Source organism: Oryctolagus cuniculus, chromosome 11 (assembly GCF_051225735.1).
Source record: "Oryctolagus cuniculus isolate XC-2025 breed Fujian yellow rabbit chromosome 11, ASM5122573v1, whole genome shotgun sequence".
Lineage (NCBI taxonomy): Eukaryota > Metazoa > Chordata > Mammalia > Lagomorpha > Leporidae > Oryctolagus > Oryctolagus cuniculus.
In genome coordinates, this window is record NC_142877.1 from 60,815,414 (window position 1) to 60,833,638 (window position 18,225).

The following is an 18,225-nucleotide window of genomic DNA, read 5'->3' on the forward strand; positions in this document are numbered from 1 at the left end:
TATTCTGTTGCCTCTCAGTTGCATCTGCAGGAAACTGTATCAGAAGCAGAGGATCTGGGACTCTAACTGGCACTTGAATATGGGATGCGTGTGTTGCAAGGGGCAGCTTAACCTGTCGTGCCACAATGCTGACCCTTTGTATGATAGTGTTAATTGCTATCACCCATTATTATGGAACAAAGGTGTAATTCCATCTTTGGTCTTTCTGAGCCCAGGGCCTGAACCCTTTCTTAAAATGTTTATTTATTTTTGTTTTATTCAAAAGGTAGAGAGAGAGAGAGGAGAGTGAGAAAGAGAGAGAGAGAGAGAGAGAGAGAGAGAGAGAAACAGCTTCCATCTGCTGGTTCACTCTTCAAATGACTACAATAGCTAGGCCAAGCTGAAGTCAGTAACTCAATCCGGTTGCAGGGGTCCAAATACTTAAGCCATCACCCGCTGCTTCCTAGATTGGGTATCAGTAGGAAGCTGGTATCAGAAGTGGAATCAGAAGCATCATAATCACTGTATCGAATGCCCTCCCAATAATCTCTCTGTTAACCATGTTATACTGTTTCTTTTACTGTCTTTCTCCACCTATCCTTACCCTTTGTCACTGCATTTCCCCACCACTGAACATCTGCTCTGATTTGTGGTTCACTGTATATGTGATGGCCTCACCCGCTGGGCTGTCACCTCTGAGAACAAAGTCAGTGCCTTATACAAGGGGTCTACAAAGAGTTCATGGCAAATATGTGTGATGAAAAACTATGAATGGATTTCCAATTTTTGTACCAAACTCAAATTATCTTTGGATTCCAGCTTCCACAAACTGTTTGAAGCACCCTAGTGCATTATTTTATCTTACAGTATTAACTAGTTTCCCTTAGCTGTAGCACATTGTCATTTTCACATAAATATTTGTTTGGTAAATGATCACTCTCCTGAAAAATTACTATGTTATCACTTTATGTTCTAATATGTTCAAAAACTTCAGAAATAGAATCAAGATCTTTAATAATTTTCAGTTTTTGCACGGGAAGAAGAGATACATTAAAGTCCATCTTTGATAGGACTTTTAAGACCCCTTCCCAAGCCTCATGAAAAATAGGAAGATGAACAGTTCATTGTCAATGTGAAGCAAACCTGTGGTTTTGTAAGATACCTACAAAAGATCACAGCTTCAGGTGGAAATATTTTTGATAACCAGGTTGGTGCTGTGCCAGTTACATCATAATCAGATCAACATTTTTTTTTTTATTGAATTTGCTTTTAAGAAAATACAGTCATTGCTTTTGTTGCAGGTTCCCTGTGGTATCTAAATCAATAGTTCTGCTAGACTCCATATTATGCTATCTGTCAAAGGAAACACAGTGAGCATTTAGCTTAGTAGGTAAGATGCTCATGTCCCACGGTGGATTCCTGAGTCTGATTCCTGACTCCAGCTTCCTTCTAATGCAGACTCTGGGAGGCAGTGGTGATGGCTCAGGTACTTTGGCTCCTGCCACCCACATGGGAGATCTGGATTCTGTTTCAATCTCCCAGCTTCAGCCGCAGCCCAGCACCAGTCATTATGGGCATTTGGGAAGTGAACCAGTGGATGGAAGCTCTTTCTATCTGTATCTGTCTCTCTGCTTTTCAAATACATAAATAAAATTTTTAAAATGATGCAGCAATGCTCTTGCTAAAAGTGGATTTTACAAGGAAGTAAACACATGAGCCTAGGAGAAAGTTTGGGAACTGGACTAAAGTTTGGTAAGCACAATAATCTTTGTCAACAGCATATTAATTCTATGATATCAGTAAAAATTTTATAAAGCTTTTACTTGTCTTGGAAAGATTAAATGTCCCAGGGGCCAACTGAATATTTTACTTCTCAAATAAATATTTTGCATTCATGTAGTCATATTCTAACCCACCCAGCTCCTACTAATGCCCCTGGGAAAGCAGCAGAAGATGGCTCAAGTACTTGGGCCCCCACACCTACATGGGAGACCAGGATGAAGCTCCTTACTCCTGGCTTCAGATCGGCCCACCTCTGGCCATTGTGGCCATTTGGAGAATTAACCAGCAGATGGAAGATTTTTCTCTCTCTCTTCTCCGTCTGTAACTCTGCCTTTCAAATAAATAAATAAATATTTTTTTTTGTTTAAAAAAAAAGACTACTCATTTGAGTGCCAAAGATATTTCAGAATAATTCAAATAATTTATCACCATCAAGGTATTTACGACATTCACAGGGAGGCATAGAACCAGTAAGCAGCAAATTTGGGGGGGGAGTCAGCATTTTGCTGAGAAAGGATAGCTTTTAGTGAGTGATGGGTATCATTTGTAATGGAGTCAGAACCAACCACACAAGAAAGGGAATTGAAATACTGTTGCCTAAGCAGTTCTCTTTTACCAAACAATATTACCATCTTAGAAGGCATTTATAGGATGATCTGAGTTACAGGGGGCCTTGTTGGACAATGAAGCCTTGTTCTTACCACGTTAAGAATTTGTTGAAGAATATTCAGGAACAGTAGTACTCATACCATTAGATGTAGAATTAACAACTGCTTTATGGAAGAGGGGAATTTGACCAAATACAGCACAATGGCTACAATCTTTGATTTTGGTTGAGCTGAATTAAACCATGAAGAATTTTTTAAAAGTACATTATAACATCATTTTAAGGCTGTTAAAATATCAACTAAAACATTTTAAGACTTTGGGAAAGATTCATACTAATATAATTCATAGCACTAATAGCAGTTTTATTATCCATTATGAAATTATTTGACACCATTACCAATCTAAAGGCAGGAAAAGGTTACTTCTGAAATATAATTAACCTATTTTCACTTGGGAAGAATAAGAAGTTAAAAATAGTTACGATCTTCATCTGTATCTTTGGGCAGATTCACCTCATGAATGAACAGAAATTGCATAGAACAATGGAGGTTGCCACAGTACTAATTTTCTAGTGGAGCTGTTCAAATACAGACATTCTGGAGCTCTCTTTTGACATCACATCCATAATAGAATCTAGAGTCCATGTATAATTTCAAAGTTATTATGGGGGAGGGCGCTGTGGCGTTAGTGGGTAAAGCTGATGACTGCAGTGTTGGCATCTCATATGGGTGCTGGTTCGAGTCCCAGCTGCTCCACTTCCTATATAGCTCTCTGCTATGGCCTGGAAAAGCAGTAGATGATGGCCCAAAGTCCTTGGGCCCCTGCACCCATGTGGGAGACCTGGAAGAAGTTCCTTTGGCTTCAGACCAGTCCAGCACTGGCTGTTGTGGCCACCTGGGGCGTGAACTGGCAGATGGAAGACCCTCCCCCCACCGCCCCGCCACGCCTCTGCCTTTCTGTAACTCTGATTTTCAAGTAAACAAATAAAATCTTTAAAGACATGTTATTATTTTGACTAAAGTTCGTTAAGTGTATTCAAGTTGGCTTTGTGTGAAGGCATAGAGCGAATATTTGAAAAACACTGGGTACAATGACAACAGACAATGAGAAGAGTGTGAGTAGGGTGCTTGCTTTCTATCCATCTCTGCAGATCTGGAAGTCTGGAGCTGCCTGACATAGCTTCAATTTCTACCCCAAGACCGGAAAGATGTTTGGAAATGGAAATTTTTCAACGGCAACACTCACTTACTGTTAAAGTTTTCATCCCCTATGTTGACATAATAATCTGTCATCTCTCTCCCATCAGCCCTTCTAGCTTCAGCTCCTCCTTCAGCTGTCTTGACCATGGATTTCCCCCCGGCCATTGCCAGTCTTCCTCCTCCAGGCATTGTCACTGTTGTTGCCTCTGGCTGGGATGTCTTCTCCAATCTTTGTTGTCAGCATTTGGTTCAAATATTGATTTCCATAGGAGGCATACTCAGAGTGTCAGTCTAATTTAGCATGTTATTTTGCACCTGCTTCTCTTTGTAACTACATTTATGCTGGAAATAACGACTGATTGACTAGTCCTCATTAGACTGTGATTTCCTTGAGCCCACAACTTTGTATCCTCGAGACTAATGTGTCAGGTACTATTCTAACTCTTAAAATTCTTAAAATACTTGAGAGATAGGTACTAATTTAATCTCCACTGTATCAATGAGGAAGTTGAGTTCTGGAGGGGTTAAGCAGCTTATTCAAGATGACATAGCTAGTAACAGGTGGAGCTAGGTTATGAACTCCCAGGCAGTCTTGGCTTCAGAGATGTTCTCTTAACCACATGTTCTACTGCTTTACCAGTGCTTGGCATAGATGATTGTCAGTGTATGATGGTTGAATGGCGGGTAACAGCTGCAGATAGCTAACTTGGACTTTCATGTGCTCCTCTGTGTAAAAGAAGTCATAGTCACACACACAGAAAACCCTACTGTAGTTGGATATGTGCTTCATGTTGAGCTTTGGACACTACATCATGATAAACATTATTAACAATATGATAAAGCTACAACAGCCATAAACATTTATAATAGCTTAAAATAATAAAATTGTGGTTCAGATGCTGTAAAAATGGACATAAATGTATTATATGCTTGGATTGTATTTAAGGCTATAATGTAGTATTAGAAGACACATAACACTAAAAAATATAACCTCCCTTTAGCATAAATTTAATTGAAAAGTTATATTCCAGCTTTGATGAACATTAAACATTTCATTAACAGTGATTTTCTATGCCTTCTGGGAGCCTGAAGGAGTTGATCGGGATTATTTGTATGGCTCAGGTTCTTATACGCCCCATACAAGGATGTTCTACCAACGCCTTCTTGAGTTTTTCTGTAGCAAGTAGAGACATAGGAAATAATTCTACTTCCTTAAATTGGCCTCAAAATACGATAGTAGTTATTGAGATGTTGTGGAAGATTATATGGTAATAAAGCTGGTGTTTGTTTATCCTACCGCAAAACATTTAAGAAAAGGTTAGGGTTAACCATCACACTCTCCTGTTTACCTATTCCTACTGCTTTACTTATTCAAAGTAATATTCATGTTTATTTTGAGCCAGACTCAATTAAAGTAATTGGTACCCTGCACAAGCTAAATCTCTCCACTTGCCGTTTCACTCACAGCACTCAGAGTACTGAAGGAACTTTGGAGCACTGTCCTTAACTGCACAACTTGGATTCCACCATTTCTTGGTTATTTCCGACTGGAGAACCCAGAGCATATGACGAGAAGTTGAAATCATCCTCTTTCCTCTGAGACCTTCCTTTCTCTCCACTCATGTATCTGCCTAGTAAATGTCTGTGGAGGGTTGAGTGGACGAATGAATGAAACTAAAATGACTTCCCAGGCTGGGGCTGGCATTATGGGGAAGGTGTTCCTGTGACACTGACATCCCACACAGGAGGATGCTCCATTTCCCGTGCTGCTCCTTACTAATGCAGTTGGGAAATATCAGAAGATGACTCAAGTTCTTGAGCCCCTGCCATCTATGTGGGAGACCTGGATGGAGTTCCAGACTCCTGGCTTTGCCCTGGTTCAGCCCTGGCCATTGTAGCCATTTGGGGATTGAACCAGTAGATGGAAGGTTTCTCTCTTTGTGTCTCTGTCTCTCTCTGTGTCTCTCCCTCTCTCTCTCTGCCACTCTGTGTTTCAAATTAAAAAAAAATCTTCAAAAAGTGATTTACCTAGCCATCAACATCAGGCTTAAAAAATCATTGGCAGGGCTAGACTTTTGATTCAAGGTCACATGACTGAGCTATACAGTCAGGAGACTGCTGCTGCTGTCCTTTTTTTTTTTTCTTTTTTCTTTTTTATGCACCTGAGCAAGTGCAGGGGAGCACTGCACACTGATAAGAGCTGATGGTTGATGGTCCTTTATTGCTGGCCGTGGAGAGCAGACTCATGCCCTAAAGAACTCTCCACCCTGAAGCTCAGAGCAACAGGGTTTATAAAAGCAAAAACCACAAGGAGGGGAGGAGAAATGCTGGTTTGCTAGGATCTGGGGGAATATGACCTAGAGCCTATGCAAAACTAATATCAATTACAACCTTGACAATAGACAAATTACAATCTTCACATTAATAGGGTTGAGCCTATCTTTTTTTTTCAAGATTTATTTTATTTATTTGAAAGACAGAGTTACAGAGCGAGATAGAGACAGAGAGGTCTTCCATCTGCTGGTTCACTCCCCAGATGGCTGCAACAGCCCGAGCTGAGCTGATCAAAAGTCAGGAACCAGGAGTTTCTACTGGGTCTTGCACATGGGTGCAGGGGCCCTAGGGCTTGGGACATCTTCCACTGCTTTCCCAGGCCATAGCAGAGAGCTGGATCAGAAGAGGAGCGGCTGGGACGAGGACTGGCACCCATGGGATGCCGGCGTTTCAGGCCAGAGCTTTAACCAGCTGTGCCTCAGTGCTGGCCCCTGAGATTATCTTTTTTTTTTTTAAGATTTATTATTTTTTTTATTTGAAAGGCAGAGTTGCAGAAAGGAAGAGTGTGAGAGAGAGAGAAGGAGAGAGAGAGATTTTCCATCTGCTGGAATGGTCAGAGCTGTGCCGAAGCTGGGAGCCAGGAGCCAGGAACCAGGAGCTTCTTCCAGGTCTCCCACAAGTGTTCAGGGGCCCAAGGACTTGAGCCATCTTCTACTGCTTTCCCAGGCCATAACAGAGAGCTGGATGGGAAGTGGAGCAGCCAGGACTCGAACTGGTGCCCATATGGGATGCTGGCACTGCAGATGGTGGCTTTACCCTTCATGCCACAGCCCCGGCCTTTTTTCCTCTTTATCCGCCCCCTGCCAAGAAACTTTGTATTTATGGAATACAGACTTCATGCATTTCATAAGTACAACTTTAGGAATATAGTGATTCTTCCCACCATACCCTCCCTCCCACTCTCCTCTTTCTCCCTCTTCCATTCCCAGTTCCATTCTCCACTAAGTTCCATTTTTGATTAAGTTTACATACACAGAAGATCAACTCTATACTAAGTAAAGAGTTCAACAATTTGCACAGAAAAAAACAAAACAAAACAAAACAAAACAAAAAAACTGTTCCTCAAGGGCTGTTCAAAGTCATTACATCTTGAAGTTAATTTTAGTTTTTTTTTTTTTTTTTTGAAACTGAATTAACTTTAAAGAAGCACCCACGAATGATACATCTTTTGGGAAGCACTTAGACATAATTATAACACAACTCATTGAGGACAGAGGTCCTTCGTGGGAAGTTAGCGCACAGTGACTCCTGTTGCTAATTTAACAATTAACACTCTTATGTATGACATCAGTGATCACCTGAGGCTCTTGACATGCGCTGCCTAGGCTATGGAAGACTTTTGAGTCCACAAACTTCGTTAGTATTTAGACAAGGCTGTAAGCAAAGTAGAAGTTCTCTCCTCCCAGTTCTCTCTCCTGGTTGCTCCACTTCTTTTTTTTTTTTTTTTTTGACAGGCAGAGTGGACAGTGAGAGTGAGAGACAGAGAGAAAGGTCTTCCTTTGCCGTTGGTTCACCCTCCAATGGCTGCCATGGCCGGCGTGCTGCGGCCGGCGCACCGCGCTGATCCAAAGGCAGGAACCAGGTGATTCTCCTGGTCTCCCATGGGGTGCAGGGCCCAAGCACTGATCCAGCTCCTTGCTAATGGCTTGGGAAAAGCAGCAGATGGTGCCCCAAGTGCTTGGGCCCCTGCACCCATGTGGGAGACCTGGATGAGGCTCCTGGCTCCTGGCTTCAGCTTGGCCCAGCCTGGGCAGTTGTGGCCATTTGGGGAGTGAACCAGTGGGTGGAAGAACTCTCTCTTTTCCGTACTGGAGCACCAATTGAGTCCCAGCTGCTCTGCTTTTTCTGATTCAAATTCCTGCTAATGTGCCTGACAAGGCAGCAGAAGATAGCCTGAGTACCTAGGCTCCTGCCACTTCTGTGAAAGACCAGGGTGGACTTACTGGCTCCTGTCTTTGACCTGGTACAGACCCAGCTGTTGTAGCCATTTGGGCAGTGAACTAGTGGGTGAAAGATCTCTTCTTATCTGTCTGTTGCTCTGCCTTTCAAATAAATATATAAATAACGCTTTAAACATTCTATCAGGTGACATTATAAACATAATTTTTTGAGTGAGGTTTTCTGCTTTGTACAAGGCATTGTTTGGGTAAATGTTGGCATTTGAATCCCAGTATGCCATTCAGTAGAATGCCTAGATCTGTTACTTACAATTAGATTAGTGTTTCTTATGTAGGAATCTCATATCTGGAATTCTAATTTATACAGAATTTATAAAGTAAGGTATGAATCCAGTATTTTAAATTTTCCAAAGTAAAGACTAAGATAGGCTTAGACCTAAGCATTAGAGTGATAACCTGTGGCCAATTCTAATTAGTGACTCGTTTTCTTTTCCTTTTCTTTTTTTTAAGATTTTATTTATTTATTTGAGAGGTAGAGTTACAGACAGAGGGAGAGACAGGGAGAAAGGTCTTCCTTCTGTTGGTTCACTCCCCAAATGGCTGCAATGACCAGAGCTGCGCCGATTTGAAGCCAGGAGCCAGGAGTTTCTTCCAGGTCTCCCACGAGGGTTCAGGGGCCCAAGGACTTGGTCCATCTTCTACTGTTTCCCCAGGCCACAGCAGAGAGCTGGATCAGAAGTGGAGCAGCCGGGGCTAGAACCAACACCCATATGGGATGCCAGCACCCCAGGAGGAGAATTAATCTATTATGCCACGGCTTTGGCCCCAATCACTTGGTTTTGTAAGTAAGATTTATTCAAACACAATAGCATTCATTTACTTTCATATTTTCTATGGCTGCTTTTGTGCTAAAATGACAGAGCCAAGTGTTTGGGACAGAGATCTTAATGGCTTGTAAAGCCTAAAATATTTACTATCTGGCCGTTTACAGAAAAAACTTTCTGACTTCTGCCCTAGAAGTCACTTTGAAAGCCAAAATTCAAGAATCTGGCTAAGTTCAAACATATATTTTACTTACCTTAGGAGTAATTTTTTGGATGAGGTTGACAAGAAAGGGACCAAATTGAATATACTTATTTATGGTTTTTTTTTTTTTTTTTTTTTTTTTGACAGGCAGAGTGGACAGTGAGAGAGAGAGACAGAGAGAAAGGTCTTCCTTTGCCGTTGGTTCACCCTCCAATGGCTGCCGCGGCTGGCGCGCTGCGGCCGGTGCACTGCGGCCGGCGCACCGCGCTGATCCGATGGCAGGAGCCAGGAGCCAGGTGCTTTTCCTGGTCTCCCATGGGGTGCAGGGCCCAAGCACCTGGGCCATCCTCCACTGCACTCCCTGGCCACAGCAGAGAGCTGGCCTGGAAGAGGAGCAACCGGGACAGAATCCGGCGCCCCGACCGGGACTAGAACCCGCCGCTAGGCGGAGGATTAGCCTAGTGAGCCACGGCGCCGGCTACTTATTTATGTTTTTAATGAACTATAATCGGAAATATAGAAGAGCGTTTAGGATATTTACCTGGAAGATGAGAGATAGGTGGGAAGAAATGGACTCCATTGGTTTTGGGTAAGTGCAAGTCCTGTAACTTCTTTGTGAAGTGAGTGAGATCCTTTTCTTCTTGTTTAGAGTAGAGGAGCTAGGAGGCAGGGTGACTTGGCCATTGTCGCCGTCACACCCTGGGCGGGAGACATCGTGGCCAGAACAAGTGTCTTCCGACTCCAGCCAAACCCAGGCACAGATTCCCGCCTCTGTACAAATGGTCCTTCTCTGATCTGCTGTCTGCATGAGACAGCTAAAACCTAAGCATTTTCAAGATTCAGTAGCAAATGATTAGCAGCTCTACTATTGGTTTATTGATTCCTTAAAAATGCCTTAGTCTGCTATGAAGAGATTCTTCTACTTGCAATCTGGTCAAAGATCAATCTAGTTTAAGGAGGTTTTTGGAAGAAAGTCTAAAGATAGAGATAGAATGATTTCTGAACTATCAAATTCCCAAAGGGAGGCAAGTATGTGACATGGGTGATCAGGGGAAGTCTTTTTAGATCTTAAAATGCCTGTGTAGCAATATTACATCTTCATTTTAGAAACCAGTCAAGAGAAATGTGAGATTTTATACTGAGAGAACTGAGTCTACTGGCAACTTTTAATAAGAATGCAAAAACAAAAGGATAATTTTAGAACTTTTTTTTTTTTGGACAGGCAGATTTAGACAGTGAGAGAGAGAGAGACAGAGAGAAAGGTCTTCCTATCCGTTGGTTCACCCCCAAAATGGCTGATGCAGCCGGCACGCCGAAGCCAGGAGCCAGGCACTTCCTCCTGGTCTCCCATGTGGGTGCAGGGCCCAAGCACTTGGGCCATCCTCCACTGCTTTCCCGGGCCACAGCAGAGAGCTGGACTGGAAGAAGAGCAACAGGGACAGAATCCAGTGCCCAACCAGGACTAGAACCCGAGGTACTGGCGCAGCAGGCGGAGGATTAGCATAGTGAGCTGCGGCGCTGGCCTCTGAGAACTTTTAACACCGTATGAATATCTCACCGAATTACCATAGAGTCACAAATTGAAATCTACCAGAGGATTCCTTACTTTATTGTGTTTTAAAATTTACTATAAATAATAAATAAATAATAACATTCAATAGCTTGAAGACCTCTCCTTTAAGGTTTTTCAGTGATGAATGTGCAAAATATTTAAAAGCTTCCATTGTAGAAAATTCAGAAGAGTAATGAGAATGTCCTTCAAGTTATCCACTTGACTCCCGAAATCAAGACATTCTTGCAGAAGGACAACCATTGAATGATGATTCCACAGGAACAGAGCCCCATTAAGTCAGAGGTCAGGAAGGAGTAGTCAAGTTCTGAACCTGAAGGGATGCCATGGAAATTAGATCAACCAGAGAAATTTCTGGTAAATGACTGACATAGCTCTAGCCCGGATCTCTTCCCCAGTCCCAGCATGGCAGATTCAGATCCTTCCACCCAGTCCCTTCATTGGGATGTGTGCAAAGCAACACAAATTTAACATGTTCTAAAGTGAACTTCTTCTTTTTAAAAGATTTATTTACTTATTTGAAAGTCAGGGTTATACAAAGTGAACCATCTGCTGGTTCACTCCTCAAATGGCTGCAATTGTTAGGGATGGGTGTCAAGCTGAAGCCAGGAGCCTGGAACTCCATTTGGGTCTCCCATGCAGGTGGCAAGGTCTCAAGCACTTGGGTCATCTTGTACTGCTCTCTCATGTACATTAGCAGGAAGCTGTATCAGGAGCTGGGCAGCCAGGACTGGAACTGGTGCTCATATGGGATTCAGGTGTCACAGATGGTTGCACCATAGCACTGGCCCTGCAAACTGATCCTCTATTCCAAACTTGCTTTTCTTTTAGTCTATGCATTTCAGATCATCTTTACAGCCGTTCAGCTTGAATAGCTTGAAGACCTCAACTCCTTTCTCTCATACCCTACAGACAGTTTACCTGCCAGTGTTATTGGTTCTATTTGTAAATATATCCACGACCTTTCATTTTCACCATCACCACTGCTACTGCCCTGGTCTGAGCTGCCATCACCTATAGGTCTGTAACTGGTCCCCCTGCTTGTAACTCCACTCACCTTACCTTGGCTCTCCATTCAATCTATTTTCTACACAACCTGCAGAATAATTTTACACAGTGTCGGTCAGAGCATGTCATTCCTCTGCTGAAGACTCTCCAATAGCTACTCCAGTTCACTCAGTGGAAGTCTTTTCTGGGAGCTACTGAGTTCTACATATTCTCTCTTCATCCTTACCACCTATTATTCACCCCTTGTCATCTGTTGTTCCAGCCACACTGGTCTCCCTGCGATTCCTCCAGTGTGATGGACACGCTCCTGTCTTACAGCTTTTGAACTTGCTCTGTCCTTCCTGCTGTCACACAGAGTTGCCTGATTTACTCTTCCGTCAGCTGCAGGCTTTATTCAAATGTCACATTGTGGGAAAACTTTCCTTGGACACCTTACTTAAAATTGTAACCTGCTCCAATTTCCCAATTCCCTCTTTCCTGTCTTACTTTATTTTTTTCCACAGTATTTATCACCCCTCTAAAATATTACATATTTACTCATTTTCCTAGACTTTTTGTTCACTGCTGTATCTCCAGCGCCCAGAACAGTGTCTGACTCAGAGTAGACATTCAACAAACATTTGCTGAGTAAATGAATAAACCGCCGCTACCATTATTTGATTTGGTTTGGAAGTTCTGAGCTTGGACTTTGTAATTGTTCTTACCCTCCAGATTTGGAGAGTTCATTTTGAGACCTGAAACTCCATTTCTGCCGAGGCAGGGGTCCTGTCCTCATTTATTTAGACTCTTTAGGAGGAGCACTTGCTCTGAAGAAAGCAAATCTTTGAAATTTGTTAACTGAGTGCCCAACGGAGGAAAATACCCCACAGGGAGATGTTTTTTTCTTTCTGCCTCTTCTTCATGCTGGAACTTCCCCTGGTGTGAGTAGACCTCCCTCGCTGAGGGTGTCCTTGGGATGATGACAGTCACAGGAAACTTGTTAGTAGCTGGGAGGGAGACAGAGTGCCTTTGGAATGAAGATGTCATACCCAGAAATTAGGGATTGTTTATAGAGAATGGATGGGTGGGGTCAGCCATTCACATCGTCCATGGCATGAAAAAGGCAGGCGGGTGGGAAAGACACTCTCCTCCCTTCTCTTCTCTTCCTGATTACTCACAATATTTTCCCCCAAGCTTCATGAGCTTCTATCTCTTTCAATTAGCATCCATCTATCAGTGCTGGGAATCACAGATTGATAACTCCATGATCCATTGGAGTCTGACTCCATCCTCTGTATTTAGTCTCCAAGGAGTTGGAAATAGTTAAAAGCCCCAAGTTTTTTTTTTTTTAATTTTTTTTGACAGGCAGAGTGGACAGTGAGAGAGAGAGACAGAGAGAAAGGTCTTCCTTTTTCTGTTGGTTCACCCCCCAATGGCCAGTGCACCGTGCTAATCTGAAGCCAGGAGCCACGTGCTTCTCCTGGTCTCCATGCAGGTGCAGGGCCCAAGGACTTGGGCCATCCTCCACTGCACTCCTGGGCCACAGCAGAGAGCTGGACTGGAAGAGGAGCAACTGGGACAGAATCCGGCACCCCAACTGGGACTAGAACCCGGGGTTCCCATGCTGCAGGCGGAGGATTACCTATTGAGCTGTGACACCGGCCCCAAGTTTTTATTTGGAAATATTTTGCTGTTTGGCCTTAAACTCAGAACAGATTCTCTTATTTGGAATGCAAACGATTTCACACATCTTGCTGAAAACTTTGACATACTCTATGTTTTACTGGATCAAACAAAAGAGGCAAGAGGTCAAATAAAATCAATAACTAGACTGTTCATCAAATGCACCATGGACACTCATTATACTGGTACCCATCAAATGATTACCATTGAGGAAACTAATATGGTGTCTGGAAACACTAAAGCTAAATTGAGCATGGCATAGAATTCCAATAAAATGGAAAAATGAACATATTTGGAGAGTTTAGTTTTTTTCCTTTGCATCTGACTGAGTGCATTGATGCTATCTATACTGTTGTGATCGTAGGCTAAATGCTGTGAATAACAATTCTAATGGCATCCTTTCTGAATAACTGCCTCCTCTCCTCTGGCATTGGGTCTGGGGGGGACTGGGTCTAATCATGACTTTTCTTGGTAGTTGGATTGAGTCCTTGGTTGCTCTTGGGTAAGACTAAGGCACCTGAGAGGTGTGGTTTGCCAGATGGTGGAATCCAATGACTTGAGAACGTCACACAAGAGAACTTGCTTAGGGGTGTAGTTTTATAACTTCTTACACTTTTAAATGTTCTGTCCTTAGCTTAGCCTCTAACTGTTTGCAGGGTGCTGGACAAAACACTTCTCATTCCCCAGTCTCCCTTATTAGTCCTCATTTGGCTCATTTTAAAAAAGAGTGGGCTGGATTGATTTTCCCTATTGTCCTTTGCAGTTACAAAATGCCAGGCTATTACCACCCGGTGGTAATGACTATTCACCTTTCCTAATCACCTTAATACCATCAGCGCCTTTGATTTGAATAATGCTTGATTCATGGTGAACATCCACAGAAACCGCTGCAGATACTTTAGCTGAGAATCAGCATCTCTGCAAATAAATCTCCCTTTCCAGGGAGTGGTGTTTTAGGAACGCTTTACAGATGAGATGATCCCAGAGCAAGTGCTTGTACGACATTGATAAAGAGAAAGGAAGGAAGAAAGCAAGGGGAAAAGGCAAACTGTTTTACTTCAACAAATAATGAAAATCAGTTTGTTTACATGCTTCTTTACATTCCTAACACTTTAAAAACGCTTTGTTGCTTAAACTGTAATTTCACAGTCAATTAATCTACCACATATTGTATGCTGTTTTCTGTAGACTGCTGTTCCAGGCACCCAAATCTCACAAGCTGCAAGTGTTTGCTACCTTTGGAGTAATTTAGATACGACTTTGAGAGTGGACACCTGATTTGTAAGGAAAAAAAAGACTTTAAAAACGGAATCCCGAAGCAGAAGAGCCCGTGTCGTTGGTAACTCTGGTTAATCATGGAGTCTGGGCTGTCGGAATGTGGAATCTGCTCTCCTTCACTGGTGCTTCTTGTTGAAGTGGAGCAAATGCTGGTGCATTTCAGCAAAAACGGCAAAAGAAGCCACAGGATTTTCACAAAAATCTGTAGGAAAACAAACCCATGGAGCTTCTATGAGGTGAGCGGCTTCTGAAAGAGACATGAGGGCATGAGAGCAAGGCTGTAAGGGTCCTCATGCTCCAGTCCCAGCTCTGCTAACTGGTAATGAGATCTTGGGTGAACCATTTCACCTTGCCGGCTGCTGGCTTCCTCTCAAGACCAGTGGGCTGCTTGATTGATATGCCCTCCTTCCTTGTCATGCATTTGATTTGAGTCTTTTAACAAATTCTAATTGCTACCCAAGAAATATCATAGAGGGAGCCATGAAAATAGACACATCTGGAGGTAGGTGTTGTAACCCAGTGGTTAAGCTGTTACCTGGGAGACCTGCATCCTTTTTTGGAATGCCTGGTTCGAGTCCCAGGTGCTCCACTTACCATCCAGCTTCTTAGTCATGTTCACTCTGGGAAGCAGCAGAAGATGACTCAAGGGTGTGGGTCTATGCTACCCACATGGGAGATCCGGATTAAGTTCCAGACTCCTGCCTTTGGCCTGGCCCAGCCCTGGCTGTTATGGGTATTGGGAGAAGTGAACTGGTAGATGGGAAATATTTTTCTCTCTCTCCCTCTCATTCCACCTTTTGAATACATTTTTTAAGAAAAACCTTACAAAGTAAGTATTCCCAAATATTTCAGAATGTACATGCAACACAGATAAAAACAGTTGGTGAGTAGCCAGCGTGTCTAACAGGGTTTTCTATTAAGGTTGAAGACTAGGCAGGAGTGTGGAACATGAATCCCTTGTGTGGGCAGCACTCACGCCTTCTGCAACCATTTTGGCACAAAAAATTTTGAGAGGTCATCATCCGATGTTTAAGTTTATGTCTGAAAAAGACTGTAAACTTCACAGAACAGGAATTCTGTCTTTTGTGCTTTATGTTCTGTGAAGTGCCATATACATTTACACAGCTCTATAAATTACGGTAAAAATAAGTGCTGATCCAACACATTCATCCATTTAATATTTAGCAGATTTTACTGATGCCTTCAATATTTTACCCTCAGATATTTTACAATGTTTGGAATTTTTATGATGGTCTCCCAGAGACAACCTTTAAGTTTAAATTTTACCTTTTGGAGACACATCAATTCCGAATGCTCCTTTTGGGGCCCATTCGTTAGCCATGGAAAGACTCCTGGCTGACTTACCTCAGGGGCCTCATTCAGGCCATTTTCTGTTGCATTAGTCGGCTCATTTTGGGTGACATCCAGCACTTTCCACTGCTATGTATACTTTTTCCAATTTTATACAATTTATGGGCAGCTCTTTTCAGACGAATCTTCTTAAAACACTGACTTCATCATGCCATTTTCTTGCTTAAAAACTCGCAGGGTTTCTAAAATTAAATCTTCACCTCTCTGCTTGGAGCTCAAGGTCTTCCATCAGTGGAAAAGCATATTCTAGTATCTTCCACTTGAAAGCCAGGAAGCCGGCTACCAAAGGCTTCTCTTAAAGGCACAGGCCCCCGTCACTGCTTTGTCTCCTGCAGAGGCTTCTTAGAGAACTTATCTATACTCAGTCCCTGTCCTCTTACCTTCTGCACCCTCAGCCCACTCCGGTCGGATCCTTGTCTGCAGCGTTACTAGCAGTCTCCCTATTGCCCAGTCCAGCTGTCACTTGTCTGCACCCCCTCACTGGGCCGCTCACCAGGGTTCTGCACATCCTTCTGAGTTCCCTTCTACCTCTTTGCTCCTTTCGGCCCCCTTTGCTCCGCCCTCACCTGGGCCTCGGAACATAGGAGGGTCTCCACGCTCTGTCCGGTGTTCTCTTCTCTTTACTCTTCAGTTTTTAGTTGTTTTATCTTTAGATGGACAGATACGGGATGCACTGTGAAATTTTGGCACAGTTTGTGTAATGATGAACTCAGGACATTGAGGACATCTCAAGCATTTCACTTTTTGTGATGCAAGCATTCAAAATCCTTTCATCTAGCTGTTTTTTACCTTTAACCTAATTTTAAGTCCCATGGCTTTAAATATCCTTTACAAGCTCATGACTAATTTTCTTGTGTCTGAATACTACTGTGGAGTCCAGACTCTTATTGCAAATTTTTTCTTTTCAATATCTACCTGCATAGTGGCTACCTTCACAATATCCATTCCTTCACCAGAACACTGAAATTTTTGAGGGGAGCACTGTGCACAGTAATGAGCAATAATTTTCAGGCTTCCTTGCAAGTTTGAGTGGCCATGGGCAATGTCCAGTAAAATCTTCTGGGAACTTCTGTTAGATGTGCAGCCTTGAAATAGACACAGAGCTCTCCTCGTTTTGCTTCTTATTCCTGCCTGAAAGGTGAGCCAGAAGTTGGCCATGGAATACAAATTGTAATCATTGTAATAATGAAAGTCTTTTTTTTTTTTTTTTTTTTTTTTTTTTTGTGCTTGAGCAAGAAGAGAAAAGGAACTTGAACAGCTCTATCGTCCCCAAACTGCTGACCCCTTCGAGGGATACTTGTCATAAGAGAAACATAAAAGCCCATTGATTAGGTCCCTGATCCACAAGAGACATGCACAGAGAACAGGCATTAAAAAACAAAACAAAACAAAACAAAACAAAACAAAATAAAACAAAAAAAACATCATGTTTAGTAAGGCACTCCTGACTTTCCCTTTTCCCTGATTAAATTCTTCTTATCATAGCCTCCAAATGCTCAAACCAAAAGCGTACATGTAATCCTTGCCTCCTCTCTCCCCACTTGGCTTCACACACAGTTGCCACCAAGTCCTGCAGGTTCACTGGTCCCCCCCCCCCACTCCATGCTGCCACCTCCCTGCTCTGTACCCGCATCTCTGCAGCAAGTCTCTCGCAACTGGTCTCTGTGCTTCCATTTTTGTCCCTTCTTCCACAATCCATTCTTCTCATCACCACCACAGAGATCTTTTCAAAATATAAATTGCATCTTCATTTACATTAAGTTGCATATAAATTTTCACTTGCTTACTGGAACTCTTGTTCAAACCAGAAACAATTCAGTGACTTTCTATTGTGATTAAAATAAAGGGTAGAAAAGAGTTGACTTAATAATCAGTCCCCGCCAGCTGAAGCCAGGAGCCAGGAACTCCATCTGGGTCTCCCTTGTGGGTGGCAGGGGCTCCAGTCCATGGGCCACGTTGACCATCTCCCACTTCTTTCCCAGCAACATTAACAAGGAGCTGAAATGGAAGGGGAGCAACTGGGACCTGAGGGTTCTGAAATTGGATGCCAGTTTTGCATACGGCAGCTTAACCTCCTGTGTCCCTACACTGGCCCCAGTAACCATCTGTTTTTGTTTTAATTCTGCTATGCTTTTGGGGGCAATATTCCCCTCCTTGATTATAAAGCAGATTTCCTAATGCTTTAGTTTTAATTTTCATGTCTCTGATGAAAATCAGGCTAGGCTCCTAATTTGTAAGAAAATAAAGTATATTTTGCACTAATTTTCTTTTGGTTGGAATCCAGACTGCACGTGGAGGTGGAGGGAGTGATGTATTGATTGATGTTACATTCTGCATGAATATGCGTTAGCCCTGAGTGAGGCAGAGCCTGTAGTGTGAAGGTGAGCTTCAGCTTTCGGAAGTTTTGTTCCAGTGTTGGGGAAAGGCACATTCGCTTCTATTCCAGCTGAAGCAATGGATCATTTTCAGTGGGGCCTGAAGTTCTGGTTGATTTTCCCAGAAGTGATTA

General features: G+C 42.8%; 1 long non-coding RNA gene across 1 annotated transcript; it reads right to left on the bottom strand.

Annotated features, from left to right (window-relative positions):
- Positions 1-14,104: 14,104 nt before the first annotated feature.
- Positions 14,105-16,000, bottom strand: LOC138844481 (uncharacterized). The gene is made up of 2 exons (XR_011380370.2): positions 15,711-16,000; positions 14,105-14,547 (listed from the first exon to the last, which is right to left on the bottom strand). It is a non-coding gene; the product is annotated as an uncharacterized LOC138844481 (long non-coding RNA).
- Positions 16,001-18,225: the final 2,225 nt, after the last annotated feature.